Here is a 27,220-nt window from a genome sequence, read left to right on the forward strand (position 1 = left end):
TCTACACGTGTTTCGAAAGGCACAAATTACCAAAATCCGATTGAATAATGGGACCATATTGTGTCTTTCTCTTCAGGAAGAAAAAAGAAATCCGTTGGAAAAACAAAAACAGAACAGAGGCAGAGCAAAAAACAAATCGAACTGTGCTCCTAAGAGCCCATGGCGAAACTGTTTATCAGTGTATGTTGAGAACCGGTGGCTGAAGAATTCAACAGGTCAGGCATCGGTCAAACATGTGGGTGAGGGCGTATAGATGTTCTTTGTGACCGAGAATAAAGTTCTGACTATTTAAAGAATATTGGATGTTTTATAAGGGGCGAGAAAAAATCTACTTAGAGACGTGTGTGTGTGTATACTGTTCTATATATGTGTGTGTTGGCGTAGGGGTAGAAAACATTTTTTGTGTACGTGTGTGCGTTTGATCGTTCGGCTGTCAGTGGCTACTGCCGTGATAACCGTTGGGTGGCAGAAAGAAAAAAAATAAAGAAATTATATATATATATTTTATGTTTTATAAACGGGCTCTTACAGTCGGCTTTTCGATGCCCCCATTGGCGGCGTTACACTTATCTGGCCTTTAAATAGCGTTTATAAATAAGACCGGCACCCATAGCCCTTGGTAACAAATTCTGAAATAGATTTTAAGATATCTACAATTAACCACTGCAAGGGAAATTACTCCTGTAAGACAAACGGGGCTTGTTTTTTCACAGCGGGGGGTTTCCTTGTCAAGGTAGGCTTAGATGAACCACACACACACACACATAAAACATAAAATATATATATATAATTTCTTTATTTTTTTTCTTTCTGCCACCCAACGGTTATCACGGCAGTAGCCACTGACAGCCGAACGATCAAACGCACACACGTACACAAAAAATGTTTTCTACCCCTACGCCAACACACACATATATAGAACAGTATACACACCACACACGTCTCTAAGTAGATTTTTTCTCGCCCCTTATAAAACATCCAATATTCTTTAAATAGTCAGAACTTTATTCTCGGTCACAAAGAACATCTATACGCCCTCACCCACATTTTTGACCGATGCCTGACCTGTTGATTCTTCAGCCACCGGTTCTCAACATACACTGATAAACAGTTTCGCCAGGGCTCTTAGGAGCACAGTTCGATTTGTTTTTTGCTCTGCCTCTGTTCTGTTTTTGTTTTTCCAACGGATTTCCTTTTTTCTTCCTGAAGAGAAAGACACAATATGGTCCCATTATTCAATCGGATTTTGGTAATTTGTGCCTTTCGAAACACGTGTAGAATGAAATAAAACGATTTCTGTTCAATCTGCGTTCAGCTCCATTTCTTCAATTCACCAATAATGTTTTATATATATATATATATATATAAATCAAAATAAGCAACAAGGATAACCAAAGGTAATGCAGTACGATTGTTTCATGCAACTCCATTTAATTGAACAATACAATCATTAAATCAATTTAAAATGCAGAGCAATCCTCAGCTGCACAAAGACATAGAGTTTAATTAAATTAGAACAGATGGACACATTAGTATAATTATACCTAAAATCTCCAAGAAGTTAAGGAGATAGACAAAGAACATGGTGTCTCGCTCCAGCATAGAAGTTACTGCTTTTCAAGAAGATATACATTGTTACAGACTTTACCTGTCACTGAATTTTTTTTTTGTTGTTTTTATAGGGTCAGTTTTAATTTATAGACTAGTTTATCAAAGCCTTGCATATCTAAGGCTGAGAGAACAGAGGGACAGTATCTGTTGGGGGTAGGGCTGAGGGAGCAGATAGACATCATAGTTGGTATAGTCATAAAAATCAAGATTTATTATAAGCAATATCATGATGTTTGGTAAAGGAAAACTTAAAACAAGATGTTAGCTGACAATTAAGTGTGTCGCCCACTAGCAGATCATTGATGATAAAATAGGGGAAGTCTTATCATGAGGTACTATAGTCAAATATTTTAAACAATGTTGCTATATTGCATACAGAGGATTATTAAGAAGAATATTATAACAAAAGGATAGAAATTTATGAATACTTTTGAGTATATACCAAACTTTTACCACAATAGAGGGAGGAAAAGAAATTATCCAGAATTAGTTTAATATTTATACATATTGTACACTTAAATACTAACTAATCAGATGGTATCTGTGAATATTGATTAATTGGTATATACTGGTATTAATAAAGGAGTATTGAGGTAAAGGTACATGCTAATTATATATTGATAAAATTATAATCAAAGCAGTTTTTTTATAAGTAGTGAATATTCCAGTATGGTTTTATATAAGCTAAGTATGAATTTATAGAGATAAAAAAATTAGATTAATTTTATAAATAAATAAAAGCTAATTATAAAATAATAAAGAAATAAAATAAAATAATCAAGTAGGGCAGAACATCATAGAAAAGGAAATAAAATGGCTTAATTACTAATACTATGGTAAAGTATATGTAGCTTATTAACACCATTAGAGAAGATTTTTAGAAAAAGTAAAATAATTCAAAATATATTAGACTAAAAGTTATATATTTACTTATTTAGCTAATATTAATAAAAGACTGATGTCTGGTATCGGCTAAAGGAATATCTAAGTTATGGAACAATCATATTTTACACTAATCTTTTTTTTTTAAATTAAGGGTTATATTAAGAGTTTAAGGGTTACTCCCTACACGATATTTATAGTTTCTTAGTGGTACTTGTTTAGAAGGGTTATTTCTATAAAGGCCCTTATAAATACTAAGTTCAGGAGGGTAGAGCCATTTAAGAAAGGGATAAATCAAGTAATTTCTAAAGATCATTTCAAACAATATTGTCTTATTGTATAAAGTTAAAATTTAGGGTAATCAAGAAGATTATCAAGAATGAAATTTTAACGAAAGGATAAAACTTCTTTGAATATTTTGAGTATTTACCAAATTTTTACCACAAAAGAGGGAGGAAAAGAAAATTGCAAAGAAATAGTTTAATATTTATTTACTTATTATTTATCTAAATACTAACTTATTATATGGTTACCATGGAGATTGATCAAATTGGATTTAACTGGAATTTAATAAGGGAGCAACTGAGGTTAAAGAACATGTTAACTATATATTGATTTAATTAAATTGAACTATTTTAAATTGTCAAAATACCGGTATTAACTTATGAGTACGAATTAATAGGGGTACAAAGATAAGATTTATTTAAAGCTACTATGAAATAATAAATTCAATTGATCAATCTCCATAGAAGCCATAAAAGTTACTATTTAGATAAATAGTAGGTTTTAAAAAAATATCAAATATTAAATATTAATATTAAAATATTAAACTATTTCTTTGTAATTTTCTTTTCTTCACTGGTGTTGATGTGGAAGTTTTCAAGGAACGTCTGGACAGGTTTCTATCTGAGATACCAGATGAACTCACATTGTGGCAGGATACGCAAACAAGAGCAGCTCCATCCCCCTGGCTACTTCAACAAAAACAATATCAAAACACCACCGAGTAACTACAGCTGAAACCAATAAAAGATAATATATATATATATATATATATATATATATATATATATATGTTTTGATATTGTTTTTGTTGAAGTAGCCAGGGGGATGGAGCTTCTATGGAGATTGATCAATTGAATTTATTATTTCATAGTAGCTTTAAATAAATCTTATCTTTGTACCCCTATTAATTCGTACTCATAAGGTAATACCGGTATTTTGACAACTTAAAATAGTTCAATTTAATTAAATTAATATATAGTTAACATGTTCTTTAACCTCAGTTGCTCCCTTATTAAATTCCAGTTAAATCCAATTTGATCAATCTCCATGGTAACCATATAATAAGTTAATATTTAGATAAATAATAAGTAAATAAATATTAAACTATTTCTTTGCAATTTTCTTTTCCTCCCTCTTTTGTGGTAAAAATTTGGTAAATACTCAAAATATTCAAAGAAGTTTTATCCTTTTGTTAAAATTTCATTCTTAATAATCTTCTTGATTACCCTAAATTTTAACTTTATACAATAAGACAATATTGTTTGAAATGATCTTATATATAGGTAATGATCTTATATATTGGTAATGAACGTTACGGAGAGGGTCATAGCCCAACTGATTAGGGAGAGAGTCAACTTGGATGAGATGCAGTTTGGTTTCGTGCCAGGGAAAAGCACCACTGATGCCATATTTCTGGTGAGACAGCTGCAGGAGAAATACCTAGCCAAAGATAAGCCCCTGTACCTGGCTTTCGTTGACATGGAGAAAGCCTTCGACAGGGTCCCCCGATCCCTTATCTGGTGGTCAATGAGGAAACTAGGGATAGATGAATGGCTGGTGAGAGCTGTACAAGCCATGTACAGGTTAGGGTTTGCAACGTGTACACTGAACAATTCAAGGTAGAGGTTGGGGTCCACCAAGGTTCAGTCCTCAGCCCCCTCCTATTTATCATAGTCCTCCAGGTAATTACGGAGGAATTCAAGACAGGATGCCCCTAGGAGCTCCTCTATGCTGACGACCTTGCTCTAATTGCTGAGTCACTATCAGAACTGGAGGAGAAGTTTCAGGTGTGGAAGGAGGGATTAGAATCGAGGGGCCTTAGAGTCAACCTAGCTAAAACCAAAGTCGTAATAAGTAGGAAGGTAGACAAACCACAAATGCCTTTAGGTAGATGGCCCTGCTCGATCTTTAGAAAAGGCGTAGGTAGAAACTCTATAAGATGTACCCAGTGTAAGCTATGGACATATAAGAGATGCAGCAATGTCAAAGGAAGGCTAACTGGGAAGATAGTTTTTGTATGTGGCAGATGCTCAGGGGCAATAAACACTGAAAACAACTTCCGTCACTTTCCAGGGGGAAAAACTAGAAGTAGTTGATAGCTTCCGTTATCTAGGTGACTAAGTCAGTAGCGGGGGTGGGTGTGCTGAAAGTGTAGCTGCTAGAGTAAGAATAGCCTGGGCAAAGTTCAGAGAGCTCTTACCTCTGCTGGTGACTAAAGGCCTCTCGCTCAGAGTAAAAGGCAGACTGTATGATGCATGTGTACGAACAGCCATGCTACATGGCAGTGAAACATGGGCCGTGACTGCTGAGGAGATGCGTAAGCTCGCGAGGAATGAAGCCAGTATGCTCCGATGGATGTGTAATGTCAGTGTTTATACTCGACAGAGTGTAAGTACCTTGAGAGAAAATTTGGACCTAAGAAGCATCAGTTGTGGTGTGCAAGAGAGACGATTGCACTGGTATGGTCATGTGGCGAGAATGGATGAAGATAGGTGTGTGAAAAAGTGCCAATCCCTAGCAGTTGAGGGAACCCGTGGAAGAGGTAGACCCAGGAAAACCTGCGACGAGGTGGTGAAGCACGACCTTCGAACTTTAGGCCTCACCGAGGCAATGACTAGCGACCGAGACTTTGGAAATATGCTGTGCGTGAGAAGACCCGGCAGGACAAGTGAGTCCAACCCACTTATGCATGTCTTTCCTCCCTTGGACACACAAAGACCTGTTGAGGCAAGTGAAGTCGAAATCGAACCTCATCCGACGACAGGCACCCATGCCAACCTCCCTTCATTGGACACTAAACTCTGCTTGCGAAGACCTGTTGGGGCAAGTGAAATCGAAATCGGAATCGAAATTGAACCAATCCTGACTGGTACCCGGCTGTGAAAGCCATGTACAGGGACGCTGTCAGTAAGGTGAGGGTTGGCAACGAGTACAGGGAAGAATTCCGGGTAGAGGTCCACCAAGGTTTAGTCCTCAACTTCCTCTTATTCATCATAGTCCTACAAGCAATAACGGAGGAATTCAAGACAGGATACCCCTGGGAGCTTCTCTATGCTGACGACCTTACTCTAATTGCTGAGTCACTATCAGAACTAAAGGAGAAGTTTCAAGTGTGGAAACAAGGATTAGAATCGGACGGCCTTAGAGTCAGCCTAGCTAAAACCAAAGTCCTAATAAGTAGGAAGGCAGACAAACCACAAATCCCTTTAGGTAGGTGGCCCTGCTCGATCTGTAGAAAAGGCATAGATAGAAACTATAAGATGTACCCAGTGTAAGCTATGGACACATAAGAGGTGCAGCAATATCAAAGGAAGGCTAACTGGGAAGATAGTTTTTGTATGTGGCAGATGCTCGGGAGCAATAGACACTGAAAATGTGCAGAGAACAACTTCCGCCACATTCCAGGGAGAAAAAGTAGAAATAGTTGATATCTTCAGTTACCTAGGTGACCAAGTCAGTAGCAGGAGAGGGTGCTCTGAAAGTGTAGCTGCTAGAATAAGAATAGCCTGGACAAAGTTCCGAGAGATCTTGCCTATGTTGGTGACAAAGGGCCTCTTGCTCAAAGTAAAAAGTAGGCTTATGACGCATGTGTACGAACAGCCATGCTACATGGCAGTGAAACATGGGCCGTGACTGCTGAGGAGATGCGTAAGCTCGCAAGGAATGAAGCCAGTATGCTCCGATGGATGTGTAATGTCAGTGTGCATACTCGACAGAGTGTAAGTACCTTGAGAGAAAAGTTGGACCTAAGAAGCATCAGATGTAGTGTGCAAGAGAGACGACTGCGCTGGTATGGTCATGTGGCAAGAATGGATGAAGATAGTTGTGTGAAAAAGTGCCACACCCAAGCGGTTGAGGGAACCTGTGGAAGAGGTAGACCCAGGAAGACCTGGAATGAGGTGGTGAAGCATGACCTTCGAACATTGGGCCTTACCAAGGCAATGACTAGTGACCGGGACCTTTGGAAATATGCTGTGCATGAGAAGACTCGGCAAGCCAAGTGAGACCATAACCTCGTGGCCTATGCCAGGGATGTAAACCAGCCCACTTATTTAATGCATACCTTTCCTTCATTGGACACTAAACTCTGCTTGCAAAGATCTGTTGAGGCAAGTGAAATCGAAATCAAATTTGATGACTGGCAGCCATGCTAGTGGAGCGCTAAGAGCACCATCCGAGCATGATCATTGCCAGAGCAACAAACAGGCACTTGTGCTTGAAGCACGTGAAAAAACATTCGAGCGAGGTCATAGCCAGTGCCGCTGGACTTGCCTCTGTGCAGATGGCACGTAAAAAACACCATTTGAGCATGGCTGTTTCCAATACTGCCTGACTGGCCCTCGTGCCGGTGGCACGTAAAAGCACCCGCTACACTCTCAGAGTGGTTGACATTAGGAAGGGCATCCAGCTGTAGAAACTCTGCCAGATCAAGATTGGAGTTTGGTGCAGCCATCAGGTTTGCCAGACCTCAGTCAAATCGTCCTACCGATGTTATCATGGAAAGTGGACATTAAATGATGATGATGATGATGATGATGATGATGATGATGATGATGATGATGATGATTATATTATATTCTATACATGTATACTGCAGGCTGTACATAAAAGCAGTGTTGTCGATAAACAAACAAGTAGATCAGCTGAGATCTGCTGCGAACATATTTGACCTGCTGCATAAAGTAGTAACCGGTGTTTATTGTTGAGAACATTTCTCGCTTTAGGCAATAAATGTTCAAAAACACCAACAGCTCTTTCGTGGCGCTGCAGAACAAATACTTGAATTGATCTTTCTATTTATTGTTGTTTCGTGACGCTTATTTACTATTATTTATTCTTTTTGCCAAATAAATTCATGTATAATATATTCGTTCTTCACTTCAGCATTATTATGTCCCTATTTTCGTGTCCTTTGCATATCTATCTATCTATCTATCTATCTATCTATCTATCTATCTATCTATCTATCTATCTATCTATCTATCTATCTATCTATCTATATCTATCTATCTATCTATCTATCTATCTATCTATCTATTATCTATCTATCTATCTATCTATCTATCTATCTATCTATCTATATATATATATATATATATATATATATATATATATATATATCCATCTATCTACATACATACACACACACACACATATAGATAGAAAGATAGATCGATAGATAGATAGATCGATAGATAGATAGATAGATAGATAGATAGATAGATAGATAGATAATGGACAGGCATATATGTGTGTGTGTGTGTGTGTATATATATATATATATTATATATATATATATAATATATATATATATATATATATATATATATATTTATATATATATATAAAGACAGAGAGTGAGAGACAGAGACAGACAGACAGTCACACAGACAAATGGATCATAAGCAAAAAGTGATTAACAAGGGTTTGGTAATCCAGGCAAAATACTTCATAAGCTCCCTTGTACCTAAAAATACATCTGCCTAACCTGTGATCGTTATTGCATTTCAGGTTATCTGAAGTCAAAGTCCATCACCATAGCTGTTTCCCATAAGCAGTTGGATGCGTTCAATTTCAGTTTTTAACAATTGATTGGTGGGAAATATAAAGAACAACGTTCACTTGCTCCAGGCCCACCCTAGCTGCGCCCTGTTTGCCTACTCACTGGCTTACCTGTCGTAGGGAACTCCGAACATATTCATCAACACAGGCAAGGTCATACCGTATTCGATCGGCGTTCAGCAGGGTGATCCATTTGGCCCCCTCCTATTCGCTCTTGGGGAGGACAACATTGCTTGGACCATCACAGCACCTTTCATCGTCTGGTACCTGGACGATGGGACGATAGATGGGCCAACAGAGAGTATCTGCTACGATCTCAGAGCAGTAATGCCTGCTCTAGCGAGGATAAACTCATCCAAGTCGGAGGTTGTGAACATCAACTACGACGCAGAAGGCTTTGCGGCGTCCATCTCGGACGTACGTTCACTACTTCACCAGGTACAGGTGATCTCAAAAGAGGACGTCCTTATCCTCGGTTTACCGATGCTGCTGCCTGCCATTCGCCCCACCCTCAGGTCTAAGCTCCGCCAGTTTGAAAGGCTGACGTGCACACTGATGACGATCGACATCCACCCAGAACTGTTCCAATTAAAGAACTGCTTCGCCCTGCCGAAGCTATTGCATATCTTCCGCAGTGTCCCTTGCCACAGCTACGTATCTTTTCTTATGGATTTTGGTGCCTGTATTCAACGGTTCGCTGAAGAGGTACACATTGGCAAACGGCGGCATGAAGACATTCAGCAAGAATTTGCTTTTACCTCCCTTGTTCTCTTGTTGAAGACTCCATGAAAAAGTAACAGTAGTTGATTAATGTAGATTTTTAGGTAATATGTGGAGTAGAGAAGATAGCTTTTGCCATAATATAATATAATAATGAAATTATTGTATACAGTGTTCAGGTGCCCCACAACTTGTCAGACAGTGCATATAAAGCACATGCAGTAGTGTACAAATGTCTGTGAAGTGAACAGTGTATGAGTCAGATACATGCTTGTGTGCGTATGGAGGGGAGAAAATCAGGTGTAGTCTTGGCGAATCTCAGGAAGCAAGGAAGTTTTGAAGGATGCAGTGCTCTGACAACTAACAACTGATGCCGGCAGTTTGTTCCATGTTTCAGCAACTCTCAGCGTGAAAAAATGTTTCCTAAAGTCATGGGAGCTGTGCTGTTTTCTGACTTTGTAAACATGTCCACAGGTGTTAGATGGGTGGAGTTTGAAAAGGTGCTCAGAGTTATTGTTTGTGCGATGGTTGATAATTTTATGGGTGTCTGCCAGAAGAACGATTAGGAAGTAGTTAGTTGTGTGAAGCTTATTGAAAGAGATGTTATTTATATGTTAAAATTAGTATTTGAGAAGACTTATATTTGTAAAGTCAGTGATTGTAGAAGAGGGGATTTGTATATATATATAGTGTGCGGCTGTGACTGTGGCACGGGAGTTAACCATGACCCTTTTAGGTGGTTCTCCCAAAGTGAGGCCTTTCATTGCACTCCGGTTGGGTTGACCTTTGCGATCGCCTCAAATGCGGGAGACTCAGGTACACTATTTCTAAGTATGAGGCCTGCGTTCGCACTCATCACGTCATATAATTCAAATATAGAATCTAAACGCATTAACGCAAATATAGAATCTAACGCTGTCAAATGCGAAATTGCTTGCTTTTTTCCGCAATGTTCCCTTTCAATTTCTGGCTTTATCCCCATATTTACTGATACACCCATTGTAACCTTTCATATCTCTCTCTCTCTCTTCTCTCTCTCTCTCTCTCTCTCTCTCTCTCTCTCTCTCTCTCTCTCTCTCTCTCTCTCTCTCTCTGTATGTCTACCACAGTTCGAAACATTATTAGATACAATGTCAGTAAATATACATTATAATTGAGTGGTTGTATACTGTCAACTTAACGTGACAGTAGGGAATTACACCACCGCTGTTTAGCCCTAGGAAGCATCGACGCTTCCTGTCGGCTTCAACACATTTCCTGTGTCCTTATATATTTACGAAGGGGAGACAAACACCCCCAACAGCTAGGCCTGCATCTAGAGACACGCATGTTTCAGGGTCTTTGCCCATCATCGGTCTAGAGTAGCAGAAGCCCGCTAACTGAAGATATCCGTCTCGACTTCGCAAATATATATATATCTAATTTTCAGTGAAGTTTATTCCCTGATCACCAAAATCAGAAATATTAAATTAAATTATAATTGTTTTTCATGTATTTTTTTGCTATAAAGAGAGAAACAAACTTTTTTGTGGAATATGACACGTATGTATATGATACATATATAATAGAAAACCACAAGAAAAATACAAATCCAAAACCAGGAGGAAAAATGGAAAAAAGTAACAAAGATAGGGAAAAAAAAAGAAAAGCAATTACATATGTTATATAGACCAGCGCTTTTAAACATATTTAACCCAACAGATACCCATGGGGAGCCTTGTAGTTCTTCTGGGGCAGTGCTTTTCAACCAGGGTTCCGCGGAACCTTAGGGTTCCGCCAGTACAGTCCAGGGGTTCCGCAAGAAGTTACAAAACTGCTAAAATCGGCAGTAATTTTTAATTCTCCTGTGCAGATATGTGTGCATAAGACTATTAAATTATTGCACAGGGGTTCCCCGAGCAAGTGGAATGTTTCCTTGGGGTTCCGCTCCTGCAAAAAGGTTGAAAAGCACTGTTCTAGAGTGTGGCCTTTCGTGTACACTCGCTCCTGTTGGGTAGACGATTCAGGAGCGCTTTTTCTAAGTGTGTGCGTGCAGTGCCAATGCACTTTCCCCGTAAAATATATTTGTGAACAGAAAATCATTACAAAATGGTTTTCTTTTGTTTTATTTTTCGCTTGCTGTGCGCTTTTCCCTTTCGTTTTTTTCTTTTTAATTTTGGTTGTGAGCATCACTAACTCTGTTTCTTTACTTCCATGCTCTTTTCTTTCTTTCTTTTAATTGAGCAATGATTTTCTGTTATCTTCTTTAAATATATCGTATTTCGGGTTTATAGAACAAAATCACCACGAAATAATTTTATTCGAAAATCTCGCTCTGTCGCTTCTCTTGTCTAAATCTCTCTATATAAAGCTGAAGTTGTCTGTGTGTGGCAGGTTTGGTGGCCTTCGACTAACACTATCTCCTCCGAGACCCTGCGGCGCAAGTTGACCAAAATTGAGAGCATGATAGAAGAAGGCTTGTTCTTCATTCCGTAGAAGAAAAAATTCAAATTGAACCATGTTAAGACCAAAAATTATTTACATCAAAAAGGTGCTTTTTTTTTCTATGAAAATCCCTATTTTTTACGATTTTTTTACTGCTGTGTCGCCATTTTTCGGTGTATTTCAAGCAGAAAATAAGAGAATAACAAGCTACATAATGCAAAATTTCAAAAGGGTCGAAACAAATACTGCTAGTATGATATAAATATTGCGCAAGCGCACGCACACAATACCTGAAACTTGGGAGGGAGGGGGTTGGTCGATCGCATCGCCCCCCCCCCCCCGCCAATGCTCATCGACCCTGAAAGCATGAGAGGCAGAGTTGACCTCGTCGGAATTTGAACTCAGAACGCTGAAATTCTACTCAAGTGAAATATTCGTTTCTACTCTAGGCACAAGGCCCGAAATTTTGAGGGAAGGGGCCAGTCGATTAGATCGACCCCAGTACGCAACTGGTACTTAATTTATCGACCTCGAAAGGATGAAAGGCAAAGTCGACCTCGACGGAATTTGAACTTAGAAAGTAAATACGCATTTCGCCCGCAGTGCGAACGTTTCTGCTAGCTCGCCGCCTTACTGAAGTGAAATAATGATAACTATATACAGGGTGTTCAAAAAATCTCTCCACAGTCAATTTCTTTCATCTTGCGCATCACCATGGCGCTACTTCAAAAGTTTTTCGGTGAACGGATTTTTTCGAAGGGACTTTAGCCGTAGGAAGGACCTAGCAGATTTCCTCGCCGGGCTGCCGCGCCTATCGAGGCAGGACTCGGAGCGTTGTGAAGGGCCGATCACGCCAGAGGAAGTAATTGAGGCTATGGTGGACTGCGGCGTGCGTAAGGCGCCGGGACTAGATGGTCTACCCTATTAACAGTATAAAAGTATGCTAGACTTGTTCGGGCACCTGCTGGCGAATGTATACACGAACTGGCAACAGAATGGGTTCATTCCCAGATCTGTGCGCCGGGGAGTGGTGACGCTTGTCAGAAAGGACTCGAACAAGGGGGATTGCGTTGATAATTTTCGGCCCATCACTCTACAAAACACAGAGTTGAAGATTTTGGCCATAAGAAAAGATACGTAGCTGTGGCAAGGGACACTGCGGAAAGTATGCAATAGCTTCGGCAGGGCGAAGCAGTTCCTTAATCACCTGATTAAACACCACCAGACATTTTGTTTCTGGGGAGCAATAAAGTATCAGTGTTCAAGAATCGCCTGAAAACCATTAAATACTTACTGCGGAGAGACATTTTGAACACCCTGTATATAAAACTGGGAATATATGTGTGTCTGTCCATCTGTCTGTCTGTATGTGTGAATCACTAAAACTCGAGAACAACCCAAACGATTTCATGCAAATTTTACACATGCATTATGCTTGCGCTATATGAAAAAATGCAAAGGCGTCGCCAAAACTGGTGAGCTTGGTTCGATTTTTCAAATGTAAATCTTGTCCGAAATTCTTCCCTTCTGCTACCAAACTAGAGTAGCACCAAAGAAATGGAAAATGTGAGTACGAAAACAGATTTTCCTATGAACTCTGTGAGAGATATTTTGGTCGTTAAAAATCCATTATAAAGTACATTCAAAACGAGATTTTCAATGGGAATCTTGTCGTCAGGCATTTCGAAGATCTAATGATCTTTCTGTCCATGTTAGGACACATACTGTAGAAAGGAATTTCCGTTGTAAGGAATGTCCGAAAACTATTATCACTGCTTCGCATTTATCTAAACACAAAAAGTTACACAGAGAGGGGGGAAAATGATGCAAATATAAAAAGAAAATAAATAAAAAGCTTAAAATCAGTAATAAAATAATAAAAGATGTGCTTTCATAATCTGTTAATTGTTGAACTGTTTTTGCAGGCTGAAAAAAATACCGAATTGTTTCGGCAATTCCACGAAAGCAATTTTGTTTTCAAAGAAGTGAATCATGACGGAAAAAGACTCCATGTATTTTGATCTTTATTTTACAAACTCTGGAGTGAGCTAAAAAAAAATAAAGTGGCAGCAACGGGATTTGAAATCAAAACAAAGAAAACTGAAAACAGATTTTGTAACTTCATCAAATGAAGTTCATTTGCTAAGTTCGAAAAGTAACAAAAGAAGAATTCTGTGGTGTTATTCTTAAAGGTTAGTGTTGGAATTGTTGTTGAAATTGTTGTTACATTCTTTTCTTTGTGTTGTTAATAATACCGTTCTGCGTGTGGCAGACGGAGTAGCTTTTATTCTCCTCTGTGAGGGAGGAATTATCAATTTTTTTTTGTGATGTTTTTCCACAATTTATTTTGTTAAAAACGAACACTTCCTCTGTAGAGGAAAAATACTGTAAAAAGAACTGTGAAATGAACTGAAATATTAAGTATGCCGACGGCAGAAAAACTGGTCGAACCGGCAAAATACTATGCATTGACAAAAAATGTAATAATGCAGCACCAAAACATGTTTTCAAAGGAGGGATACGACGTAAAAGCCACCCTCCCGAATGAAATTATAGAAGGAACTGCGTTAAAAATAGTCGTATTTAAAACTCTTGTTGCAAAGGAAAAGAAACTAGACAAAGCATCAAAAGAAGCATTAAAAAAATGCCTACTAGCAGATCCTTATAGGCTGGAATTTCCGAACGCTCCATTGTGGACATGGTCAAACAGCGACGGATCTTCCAGGTCATACCTAGATAGGATGTTAATTAGAAAAGCAAATAAGGATATTGTTAGGTGTCCACAGTTTTCCCGGTCAGCTACAGTGATCATAATATGGTCACCTGTACGCTCGACATAGATAAGCTATATAATAGAGGATCCCGCTACTGGAAACTTAATACGTCCCTCTTGGCGATTAAGGAGTACAGAGACCGGATTAAGTTATTGATATAGAGGGCTTTAACCGAATCTGTTATTAATAGCAAATGGTGGTATGCCCTCAAGGGAGCCTATTAGATATAGCACAGGTTTACTGGCTAGAGAGACTAGTAAGGGATTAGCATTAGCTAAGGACTTAAAGGAAGCAATGGAATCTGGCTCTGCAACTCAGGTGACGGCCAAGAGACTAGCGTTAAACCAGCGCCTCGAAGCCCAACATATGGGTTGCATTGTCAGAGCTAGGATTCGTGCATTGGGTTGTGAAGGAATCAAGACAGCGGGATGGGCCCGAGTGGTTTGAAGCCCAACGTGGAAACGATGGCACAATTCGAACCAACGAGGTAAGTTGATAAACGAGTCCGAGGATGTGCGAGGTCTTTCAGGAGCACTTCGCCCAGTTTTTCTGTGTAGGCGGCGGACCGGACAGTAGGGGGGGGGGGGCTAACGGACTTCCTCGCCGGGCTGCCGCGCCTATCGGAGCAGGACTCGGAGCATTGGGAAGGGCCGATCACGCCTGAAGAGGTAATTGTGGCTATGGCGCCGGGACGGGAAGATCTACCCTATGAACTGTATAAAAGTATGCCAGACTTTTTCGGGCACCTGCTGGCGAATGTCTACACGAACTGGCAGCGGAATGGGTTCATTCCCAGATCTGTGCGCCGGGGAGTGGTGACGCTTGTCAGAAAGGGCCCAACAAGGGGGATTGCATTGATAATTTTCGACCCATTACTCTGCTAAACACAGAGTTGAAGATTTTGGCCAAAGTGTTATCGAAAATATTGGCGCGTGTCACGGACGGCTTGATCGGGAAGGCACAGACATGTGCCGTTCCCGGTTGATCCATCCAAGATAATCTCCATCTTATACGGTACACTGTAGAGGGGTTTAATATCGATTCTGGCAAGGGATGGGCAGTGGTCCATTTAGACCAATCAAAGGCTTTTGATAGGGTCGACCATCATTACCTGGTGTCCGTTCTGGCGCGGTTCGCCTCGGTCTTGGCTTCCTGAGGTGGATCATTGAAATTTATCACAACATAGACTTGGTAGTACTCGGGCGAGGCGGCCCGGCCGCGACTTTTGGTTCGGCAGTTTCTTCGTGAAGAAACTGCCGCGCTAGGAAGAGAAGGAATAGGCGTCGGCAGCGGAACAGAGCGCGCACTGTCGAAGCCAAACGGCCGCGTTACGGTCGGAGGAGGAGGAGGAGGAGGCGCTAGGCCCTAGGCCTCCCCCAGGCCGACGCCGCGGTCGGCGAGGTAGGAAGGAAGAAAGAGTTAAATGTCATGGAGCTGCAAAGCGTGCAGCACCGTCGTCCGAGCGCCATGTGTGTCGGGCCGGCGCCGGTAGGGCGTTCCGCGGTCGGCAACAGAAAAAGTGCGGCACGTTAGTGGGCTGCCGCACTGCTGCTGCGCTGTTAGAGGGCCTAAACAAAAGTATTTGGTAGTACGCGGGCGCGGGGGCCCGGCCGAGACTTGTAGTTTTGTAGGTGGCTCGTAGTTGCGTTGTTGCGCGCTAATGATCCTTCCGCAGGTTCACCTACGGAAACCTTGTTACGACTTTTACTTCCTCTAAGCGATCGGGTTCGGTCGTCTTCTTCGGGCCATCAGAGAACGCACCGAGAACGACGACGCGGAACGCCGCCGCGCGTAAGCGAACTCGTCGGCCAGATCCGAGGACCTCACCTCGATCGGTAGTAGCGACGGGCGGTGTGTACAAAGGGTGCGTGCGGCCCCGGACATCTAAGGGCATCACAGACCTGGTATCGCTCCGCCTCGTGCGGCTTTCTGCCGCCTGTCCCTCTAAGAAGCGCTGCGTTCGCCAACCGACTGGCCCGGACGCGACGGCGTGCCGCCGCCGGGCTCGCGCGGGCCGACACGACCGGTTCACCGCCGCCGCTCCGCAACCGACGCCGCAACCACGCCGCGACCGCCCCGCGAGGGGGACGGCAGTCGGACGCGGCCGCAGCGCCAGACGCGAAGGAGAGCGGCGGCAACGGCAAGCCCGGGCCGCGCGCGGAGCTACCGACGACGCCTTCGGCTCCGCCACGCTACCGGAAAAGAACTAGTGTCCGCTCTCCCCGCTTTTGTATGTAATGGCTCTTGAGCCATTGCTGCGAAAATTGAGCGACATCCCGAGATAGCCAGGTTATAGAGAGTCGGTTTCAGCGTACGCGGACGACATTACCATCATCGTAACCGAAATGGATCACCTACAGAGTGTAGGCGAGGCCACTGAGGAATGCGAGACGGTGGCAGGAGCAAAGGTTAATCGCGAAAAGTCAGTCGGCTTGCAGCTCGGCACCTGGAGAGGCAAGTCGATGCCTCCTGACAGCGTCGTGGGACGTTGGACGGAAGATCCGATTAAGTTGCTAGGTTTAGACCAGGCCCCCAAGTAGAGAACTGGGCCGACGTAGCGAGCAGAGGGGCCCACATATCCAAGACCTGGTCTTGACGGTGGCTATCCCTGAAAGGGAGGGCGGAGGTGGCCAATGTGTCCATCGCATCGGTCATCACCTACCGCCTGACCGTCGTTCCCTGCCCTGATTCGTGGTTGAGCAAGCTGGAAAGACAGCTCTTCGACTTCTTGTGAAAGGGTTCGAATCCGCTTGTGAGACGCTCCATTTGCTGGCAACAACCGTTTAAAGGGTGGGCTAGGGATGCCTTGGCTGATGATGAGCTGGCACGCGCTGAGGTTGAGGTGTCTGTGGCTCCATCTGGATGGTGATCGTGTGTGGTCTCCGCTGGCGAAACAGATGTTTCCCAAGTTCACTTGTTTCGGTGGATTGAAAACCTGGTTCTATCGTAGATCAAAGTTGGGTACATGGTGTACGGAGTGCCGTAAGGCTCTCCGGATATTCCATCTCTCAGGCAACGCCAGCGGTAGTGGTTCTACCACATTCTTCTATAGAGGGTTGGTAGAGGCGAAATGTGACGATAATCAACTGGCCAGTCTGTTCCAACGTACATTAGGGCCGAAGACACTGGATAACTTCCAGAAGTCTTTAGCATCGCAATATTACCGGGGAGCCTTACCTGTCCGAGACAAGCTTACAAGGCATGGTGGCCCTGGCCCACCGACCTGGCCAAGATGTGGGCGGGACAGGGAAACCTTCCTGCACGCTATTGTTCAGTGTTCGGAGGTATCAGATGTGTAGGTTTATGCCGAACAACTGTTGTCAAGTACAGGATGAGTACAGCTGTCAACTGAGTCAATAGTAAATATTTTCCCACCGGATTTCCTATCGAAAGAAGGTAAGAATTGCTTTCTCATCGTAGTAGCAATTGCAAGAGAGGTGATTTGGAAGACGCGAATGAAAGGGTTAATCACAGGCATTTTTATCTCTGGCCCTGGCTTGGCAAATTTCTTCACCTTCCACCTAAGGAAGAAAAATAGGGTTAGAGAAAAAATGCCTGTCCGCGAAAATGTTCCAAGATCGATGGAAGAATGTCACACGAATGTTGCGTGTGGATGGGACCGCATGAATACAAGGCAGGAAGAACCCAAAGTATCAGTAGTGAGACGGGGCTCGTGGGGTCTGAGCATATCCCGCCTCCCTACTCCATTCTGTATTGTTGTCTTGTATATGTTATCATTCGAACTATTAATATTTATGTAAAATTTTTAAACTCATCTTTTTGTTAACTCATCCGTGAAATCTGACCCCATATCAGATTGTAATGTCCCCTCTTTGTTGTTCCCTTGTAAGAAATAAAAAAATTTGCAAAATGCTTAGTGGTATTTCGTCTGCCGCTACGTTCTGAGTTCAAATTCCTCCGAGGTCGACTTTGCCTCTCATCCTTTCGGGGTCAATTAAATAAGTACCAGTTACGCACTGGGGTCGATATAATCGACTTAATCCGTTTGTCTGTCCTTGTTTGTTCCATCTGTGTGTAGCCCCTTGTGGGCAGTAAAGAAATAAGAAACGTTAGCACATCGGGCGAAATGCTTAGCGATATTTCGTCTGCCTTTACGCTCTGTGTTCAGATTCTGCCGAGGTCGACTTTGCCTTTCATCCATTGGGGGTCGATAAATTAAGTACCAGTTGCGTACTGTTTTCGATCTAATCGACTGATCCCCCCCCAAAAAAAAATTTCGACCTTGTGCCTAGAGTAGAAAAGTATATTTTGATAAAAGGGAAAGTTCACCTCGGAGAAAACTGAGTTCGGAATGACCAAATCCCCCAAAACATTTTGCTCGACGTTCAAACGATTCTGCCAACCCATCGCCAATGGCTTCATCTCGATATTGATCTTATAATAATTCTGCTTGTCATTGCGTTACTTTACCCGTCGGTAACGCTTTCACGTGATTAGAGAAAAAGAGGGAGAGAAAAAAGAGGGAGGGAGAAAAAGAAGGAGAGAGAAGCGTCCATGACGTAAGGTAGAAGGAATGTAATTGTAACGCTTTCACGCGATTATTTGGAGGAAACGAGAGGAAAGAGAAAAAGAAGATACGGCAAAGGGTGGTTAGAAAAGTTAGTTGACGATAGAGGAGGCGAGTTAAAAATATAATTTTTGCGGAGGGGTGATGTTCTGATGGTGAAGTTAAAGAAAGACAGAGAGAGGGAGAGGGGGAGCGAGAGAGAGGGAGATGATGATGGCAGTGGTGCTGGTGGAGACGAAGTGGTTGTGATTGGATACTGAGAAGTGTGTTTTTTAAAATTGAATTAATTTTTTTTTTTTTGTATCACCTACCACTTATCGCATGCACGTAAATACAATTTCGTGAAATATTCACGCTTATTTACGTGGCAGATAAATGCAATTTAATTAAAGATTTATCATATGTACCGGACTTTTTTTTTGTCGTTTATGGGGGAAAATGGAAAAATAAGAGTGAATATTTATTTTATGTGTGCTGTGCATTAAGTCTATAAAATTGTGCGTATATATAAAGTGTATATATAAAGTGCATTAAGTAATCATCGTATTCCAATATCCTCCACTTTTCAGTGATTAGCAGATGAGCGACTAACTTTTGATACAGATACAACACAGGCTACACTTTCGGGATTTGGGGATAAAGTTTTCAGAAATAACCGAAATAAGTTTACCATTAATTCCGTGAAATATTCATGGGTCCCGCTAGTTAGAATCATTCACAACTTGAGTATTAAACATCATATGACGGGTAACTTTATAAGTATAGTTTTACCTCCGTAGGTAATATTAGGAAGTATAATCTTACTCTTTACTCTTTTACTTGTTTCAGTCATTTGACTGCGGCCATGCTGGAGCACCGCCTTTAATCGAGCAACACGACCCCGGGACTTATTCTTTTGTAAGCCCAGTACTTATTCTATCGGTCTCTTTTGCCGAACCGCTAAGTAACGGGGACATAAACACACCAGCATCGGTTGTCAAGCAATGCTAGGGGGACAAACACAGACCCACAAACACACACACGCATATATATATATATACATATATACGACGGGCTTCTTTCAGTTTCCGTCTACCAAATCCACTCACAAGGCTTTGGTCGGCCCAAGGCTATAGTAGAAGACACTTGCCCAAGGTGCCACGCAGTGGGACTGAACCCGGAACCATGTGGTTGGTAAACAAGCTACTTACCACACAGCCACTCCTGGCAGACGTACAATTTAACTTGTACAAAATTTCTTGATGGTAACGAAAAGGATGAAATGAATACTAATTTTCGAAAATTTGTATACACGCAAGCATGTGTGTGATGTGTATCTGGCATCCATCGACTATAAAACTTTTATCATCTTCACCATCAACTTACCACTCTTGACGACTTCAATGTTCTGTCGACGTTAACTTCTCATGTTAACTTTCTTCCCCCTTTCTCTTTCTCCCCCTCCTCTCTCTCTCTCACTTTCCTTCTCTCTGTACAATGTAAAGCGTGAGATCAACCAATCTATCCATATCGGCTATTATCATCATACAGAGATAACGTCTGATGTTGAGACCGACGTTGAGCTGGCGTTTACTTATGCATCACGTCGCTACGGGACAGCGAATAACACCCTCTGCATGGTCTTTGGACATGCTAGAAATACTCTTTTACTTGTTTCAGTCATTTGACTGCGGCCATGCTGGAGCATCGCCTTTAATCGAGCAACTCGACCCCGGGACTTATTCTTTTGTAAGCCCAGTACTTATTCTATCGGTCGAACCGCTAAGTAACGGCTACTTACCACACAGCCACTCCTGCGCCCTAGTAACTAAAACTTCCTCAAATTAATTTCCTATTGACTTAGAACTACAAGAGATTACATTAGATAGTTTAATCTCAGGTATGCAAAGAGACAAACGGCCATGGCTGGAACGCTGTTGATTATAGGTCACCTGCAACAAAACTCATTTTGTTGCTAAACACGATCTTCCAGACGACTCGGCAACGTTGAAACAAATGTTTATAAACTCAAGGGAGATAATTATCGCGACACTCATCACCTTTAACGGGGGACAACTCTTCATTTTAATTGCCTTAAACTGGAAATAATACGTATATTTAAAATAATAATAATAATGAAATTATTGTATACAGTGCTCAGGTGCACTACAACTTGTCAAAAGTGCGTATAAAGCGTATGCAGTAATGTACAAATGTCTGGAAAGTGAACAGTGTATGAGTCAGATACATGCTTGCGTGTGTATGGAGGGGAGAAAAGTAAGTGTAGCGTTGGCGAATCTCAGGAAGGATGGAAGTCATGTTCACAAGAAAACTTTTTGAGATTAGTGTTGTGGAGGGAGTAAGTAGACGCTAAGTTTTTCCTCCTAAAATGCATGGTGGTACATTTGTCCACAGCCAGCTTGAGTTGCTAGTCCATGATCCACTGCTGCATTGTGTCCAGGTCTGATTGCAATAAAGATCTATAGTGTACAGGATATGTCCTCCTTATTTCGAGGTACAGCTTGATGTCATCTGCATATTTCAGCACTGTGGCACTCTTTAAGTTGGCATCTATGTCATTAACATATGCAACAAATAAAAGGGGGCCAAGAACAGATCCCTGTGGTACACCAGATGTCATCTCATAGGGTGAAGAATGCTGTCCTAGAACTGTGACAACTTCTTTTTGGCCGATAATGAAGGACTTCAACCAGTTATAGAGATCATCTCTTACACCCATTGCAGAGAGTTTCACCATAAGTCTTTTGTGTGGTACAGAATTAAAAGCCTTAGCAAAGTCCAGGTAAACAACATCCACCCAGGATCCGCGATCAGTGATTCGGGTAATGTCCTCAAGAAACTCGATGAGTTGATTACAGCAGCTGGAGTTAGGAATAAATCCAAATTGTGACGGCTGCATGAGGCTGTAAGACTTCCAGAAGTTCCAGAGCGTGTTTCTGACACATGATTCCATCAGATTGGCGATGCAGCTAGTAAGACTAATAGTTGACAGGCGATGTGCGGTCGCCTTTTTTGAACAGATGGATAACACTGGTAGTTTTCCACTGCTCTGGAGTAACACCATTGTCAAGACAGAATTGAAAGAATAGTGAAAGTTGGTTTAGAAGAAAGTACCCACCGCGTTTGCGAAGTAGGTATGTAACACCATCGAGACCAGGAGAGGCATAGTTACGTTTATTCTTAAGGAGGCGTTGTAGCATTGCTGGTGTAAATTTCATAGTAAGAGAGTCCAGTGTCAGAGGTGATGGAGATGGAACATTTTGATCTTCGACAGTAAAGATGCCTGCATAGCATCCAGCAATAATTTCTGCACATTCTTTGGATTGTCAATAATCTGGCCTGTGTGGGGATTGCGAAGGGGACCAACTGGAGAGTTAGGTCTCTGCTTTGAATGTACTGACTTCCAGAACACTTTGCTGTCAGGGCTGTTCGAATTCAAGTACTGCCTTTATTGTCACCTGCTTGAGATGGTTGGATGATCTATTGCGCTTTTTCCTCTTGATCTCTGATTTGTGCAATTTGTATTCCTGTTCAGCATTTCAGCGTTCTTTCCTGACAAGTCAGACTGCTGCAGTCTCCCAAATTGCACTATTGGGTGGGGGGTTGTGCTTGCGTGGTACCGATGCTGCACATGCCGTCCATATTGAATTCAGAATGTTCTGAAGTATAGTGTTCACATCTCCAGAGACATAAAATTCAAGCCAGTTCGGGCGTCGCAGCTCAGTACAATAAGAGTTCCAGTCTGCTTTATTCCAGTCAAAGTGGGCAGTTTGAAGATGGTTGTGGTTTTTGTTACAACCAATCAGAGATAAGTCGGCCATGATCATGGAATGATCAGAGTCACCTAAAGGTTCTGCAGTAGTGACACTAATAACAGTTTCGGGAGAAGTGGTAAATAGCAGATCTAAAGTGTTGTTACCCCTTGTGGGGGAGGTAACGACTTGGAACCAATTTGAATTCAGCACCAGTTCAAGGAAATCGTCTGCACTTTGTGGCCAACGGAAGGCCTCCCAGTCAATCTCAGGAAAATTGAAGTCCCCCACAATATAAACATAAGTGGCTGTTTTCATGGCAGCAACCCTGGGGATATCAAAAAGAGTTTTCTGTGCCTCTTAACGTGGATATACTGTAGGAAAGCTGAAACATTGCAGTATTTGTCTTTAGTAATCATGTCATAGAGACGCTTAGTGTCAGAAAAAGAAGAACCAGTCGTATCCGTAGCAAATTTGTTATCCATTGTCGCTGTGTGATGAAAAGTTTGCCTTCCAGCCACATGGTTCCGGGTACAGTCCTAGTGTATAGCACTTTGAACAAGTGTCTTCAACTATACGCTCGGGACGACCAAAGCCTTGTGGAGGGATATAGTGTATGAAAACTGAAAGAAGCCTGCCGTGTGTGTGACTTTGCACCTGTGTCCCACATAACCTCTTTCTTTACTACCCAAAAGGGGCTAAACACAGAATGGGCAAACAAGGACAGACAAACGGATTAAATCGATTACATCGACCCCAGTACGTAACTGGTACTTATTTAATCGACCCCGAAAGGATGAAAGGCAAAGTCGACCTCGGCGGAATTTGAACTCAGAATGTAACGGCAGACGAAATACGGCTACGCATTTCGCCCGGCGTGCTAACGTTTCTGCCAGCTCGCCGCATAACCGTTTGACAACTGGTGTTGGTGTGTTAAATCCCCGTAACTTAGCAGTTCGGCAAAAGATACCGGTGCTTTAAAAGAAAAGTACAGGGAATTATTTATTCGACTAAAAGTTCTTCAAAGTGGTGCCCCAGCATGGCCACAGTCTAATGACCGAAACAAATAAAAGATAAACGGTAGAAACGAAATTTGTCAAAGAATGCGCTTCAAAATGGATACTTGCTGCCGATGACAAGCAAACGCGCAGAAATCCCAGACCGAGCAATTCCACCGCCACTGCTGGATGCTTTGCGTCTGTCACTGAAGCTTCGGTGCTTTTTAGCACTGTACGTTTTTTCAAGATGCTCTCCTACTGTATATCAACGTTGAGTAAGATATACAGAATGCTTTTCTTAACTGATACTGCTTCCGTTGCCGTTACGTTCTAACGGCAGACGAAATACCTATTTCTTGGACCTTTTCCTTTTGAACGGCAGACAATTTCTAGTTGACTAAACACTTTAAAACTTCGTATACTGGTAGAATGTGTCAAAATAAAACATTTTTTTCTCTTTTTTCGAATTTTAACCAATCCTATGCTCTCTTTTGAGCTAAAATCATTTTCTGCATCTAAAACTGAGACAACATCCTGTAACTAACCCTAACCCTAACCTAAAATTTTTTTTCTTAATTGTTAAATTAATTTAATTGTTACGCGTGTAAAAAAACTAAAGCAATGGAATTAAATTAATTTAACAATTAAGAAAAAAAATTTTAGGGTTAGGGTTAAGGGGGAGGTTTAGGGTTAGTTACAGGATGTTGTCTCAGTTTTAGACGCAGCAAATGATTTTAGTTGAATGGAGGTAATCGATTAGTTAAAATTGCCGAAATGCTCGGATTTTCAGACGAAATATCTTACAAACTATATAATTTTCTCAATAAAACCAAGAGAAAATGATGTTTTATAAACACATTCTACCAGTATACGAAGTTTAAAAGTGTTTAATTAACTAGAAATTGTGTTGACATCTGCCGTTCAAAAGGAAAAGATCCTATTTCTTTACTACCCACAAAGGGCTAAACACAGAGAGGACAAACAGGGACAGACAAAAGGATCAAGTCGATTATATCGACCCCAGTGGGTAACTGGTACTTATTTAATCGACCCCGAAAGGATGAAAAGCAAAGTCGACCTCGGCGGAATTTGAACTCAGAACGTAGAAGCAGACGAAATACCTATTTCTTTACTACCCACAAGGGGCTAAACACAGAGAGGACAAACAAGGACAGACAAACGGATTAAGTCGATTATATCGACCCCAGTGGGTAACTGGTACTTATTTAATCGACCCCGAAAGGATGATAGGCAAAGTCAACCTCTGCGGAATTTGAACTCACAACGTAACGGCAGACGAAATACGGCTACACCTTCCGCCCGGCGTGCTAACACTTCTGCCAGCTCGCCGTCCTTGTCTCTTTAAATATTGGATTCTACCAGCTCGTCGCCTTGTATGACATTATATTCATTCAGTAGCAGCCATTAATAAATATGTCTGAATGGTGCATCATGGGAACAAATGGATTAATGTGGTATATTTGTTTTCTTTTTTCTAATTAGTTTTTCTCATTACTATTTATGTATTCCTCAAGGTTCAGCGTATCGAACTCATACCATCGAGATTCGTGACATTTATTCATACACCACAGAACCATATTGTTGTAGCAGTGTAACCCACATTGAACTTTCTTCCAGAGGACCTAATCTTATGGAACAGAGGTCGTCAGCCGAATGACGAATTCTACCCCATGGACCCAACTTCTAAATTCTACCATATCTCCGCCAAGTTGAGGACGAGGCCATACTGCACACGCTGATATTCACCAGAGGATCATACAGCGTACAGTATAACAATCTCGACATGTTATATTCTATTCTCTTCGCCATTTAGTGTATTTCTGTAGTCTAGCAGATACAACACGTTCCGATATTTTGTGACGAATCATCTGGCGTGCAGTATGACAGTTTGGACAAGTTGCCTGCTCTCCGTTGTCCAGTTTGTGTCTGTCCACCCACGGAAAGTGAACGAAATGGACAGGGTAAGGGTACAACAATTACTGTTCCTCTGCTCTTATTCTTAATGGTATACATACCAAAATGGTATTTAATGTTAATGGGGTTATTGATGCTGGAGTTATTTCTGTGTTGATGTTTTTCTTTTATGGTCGACGAAAGTGGTAAAGATAACGTTGTTAGTGTTCTGAAATGCTGTGTATATATTTGGATGTTTGTAAGGAATTTTTTTGCAGTCGTCAGGAACTGAAAGTTGTAAGAGTTTGAGACAACAACAATTTTTGTCCCTTGTGTATACGCGTGATTCTCTTGTTTACTCTTTTACTCTTTTCAGTCATTTGACTGCGGCCATGCTGGAGCACCGCCTTTAATCGAGCAACTCGACCCCGGGACTTATTCTTTTGTAAGCCCAGTACTTATTCTATCGGTTTCTTTTGCCGAACCGCTAAGTAACGGGGACATAAACACACCTGCATCGGTTGTCAAGCAATGCTAAGGGGACAAACACACTCACACAAACACGCATATATATATATATATATAAAACTTAGATATGTTTCGACCAAAGATTGGTCCAGGCCATGTCTGACTTAATAGCACCACCTGATAGGATTATTCGAATCCTGTTTAAGTCAAGTTTTGTTCAAGTAGTGAGTTCTTGTTGGGTGAGTTGTATCCAGTTTTGTTCAAGTAGTGAGTTCTTGTTGGGTGAGTTGTATCCAATTATGGGTGGCTTATCTGGTATTCTTTGAAGGAATCTATCCAGACTCTGTTTAAAGTTGATGGGATCCTTTTCCTCTTTGATCTCCCTCGGGACAATGTTAAATAGGGCAGGGCCTGTTGAGGAAAAGAAATTATGTTGCAGTGTACATGTATGCTGTGATCTTGAATTGGGCAGGGGCGTATAGCCCGTGGTCCAAGTCTTGGATGAACCTTGAAGCTAATGTTTAGGTCGTTTGGGCAAAGTTGGCGGTATATTTTCCACATCGTACAAATGATGTACCGCTCACGGCGACGCTGGAGGGAGTAAAGTTTCAAGGCTTTAAGGCGATCCCAATAATCGAGAGCAGCCATGCCTTCAATTTGTTTAGTGAGTGCCCTCTGGGGTGACTCAATTCTGGAGATGTTTTGTCTTGTGTGAGTAGACCACAGTGGGCAGCAGTATTCAAGGTGTGGCCGTACAAAGGAGGAAAAAAGTGGTATGATGACACCTTGTTCTCTGGACCGGAAAGTTCTTAAGATCCAGGAACTCATCCTACGAGCTATATCGACCTTCTTGTTGATGTGTGCACTCCAACTGAGATCGTCATCAACAATTACACCCAGGTCTCTGATATTGTTAGAGGCTGTGAGCGGTTCCCCTGAAGGAAGAGAGTATGGCTGTTTTAGTGAGGAATTTCTTCCAAAATGTATCAGCTCAAATTTTCCCTCATTCAGTTGCATTTTGTTTCTGTCTGCCCATTGACTCACAGCATATATACATATATACGACGGGCTTCTTTCAGTTTCCGTCTACCAAATCCACTCACAAGGCTTTAGTCGGCCCGGGGTTATAGTAGAAGACACTTGCCCAAGGTGCCACGCAGTGTGACTGAACCCTGTGATTGGTAAACAAGCTACTTACCACACAGCCACTCCTGCGCCTGTTTTGTATTTTTTCGTTTAAGAGTGGGGTTCGTAGATAGTTTATGGATAGGGTCTATGTATAATACGTAAAGATACAAAGTC

General features: G+C 41.7%; 1 long non-coding RNA gene and 1 other non-coding gene across 3 annotated transcripts; both read left to right on the forward strand.

The window, feature by feature from the left end:
- Window positions 1–336: 336 nt before the first annotated feature.
- On the forward strand, window positions 337–16,270 carry LOC118766168. Of its 2 annotated transcripts, none has more exons than XR_005002079.1 (3): window positions 337–346; window positions 4,878–4,891; window positions 16,122–16,270. It is a non-coding gene; the product is annotated as an uncharacterized LOC118766168 (long non-coding RNA). The 2 variants fall into 2 exon arrangements; XR_005002078.1 differs by having other exon boundaries at window positions 4,878–4,882.
- On the forward strand, window positions 9,761–9,919 carry LOC115220038. Its single transcript, XR_003882426.1, has one exon. It is a non-coding gene; the product is annotated as a U1 spliceosomal RNA (small nuclear RNA).
- Window positions 16,271–27,220: the final 10,950 nt, after the last annotated feature.

The sequence above is a fragment of the Octopus sinensis genome, linkage group LG15 (assembly GCF_006345805.1).
Source record: "Octopus sinensis linkage group LG15, ASM634580v1, whole genome shotgun sequence".
Classification (NCBI taxonomy): domain Eukaryota; kingdom Metazoa; phylum Mollusca; class Cephalopoda; order Octopoda; family Octopodidae; genus Octopus; species Octopus sinensis.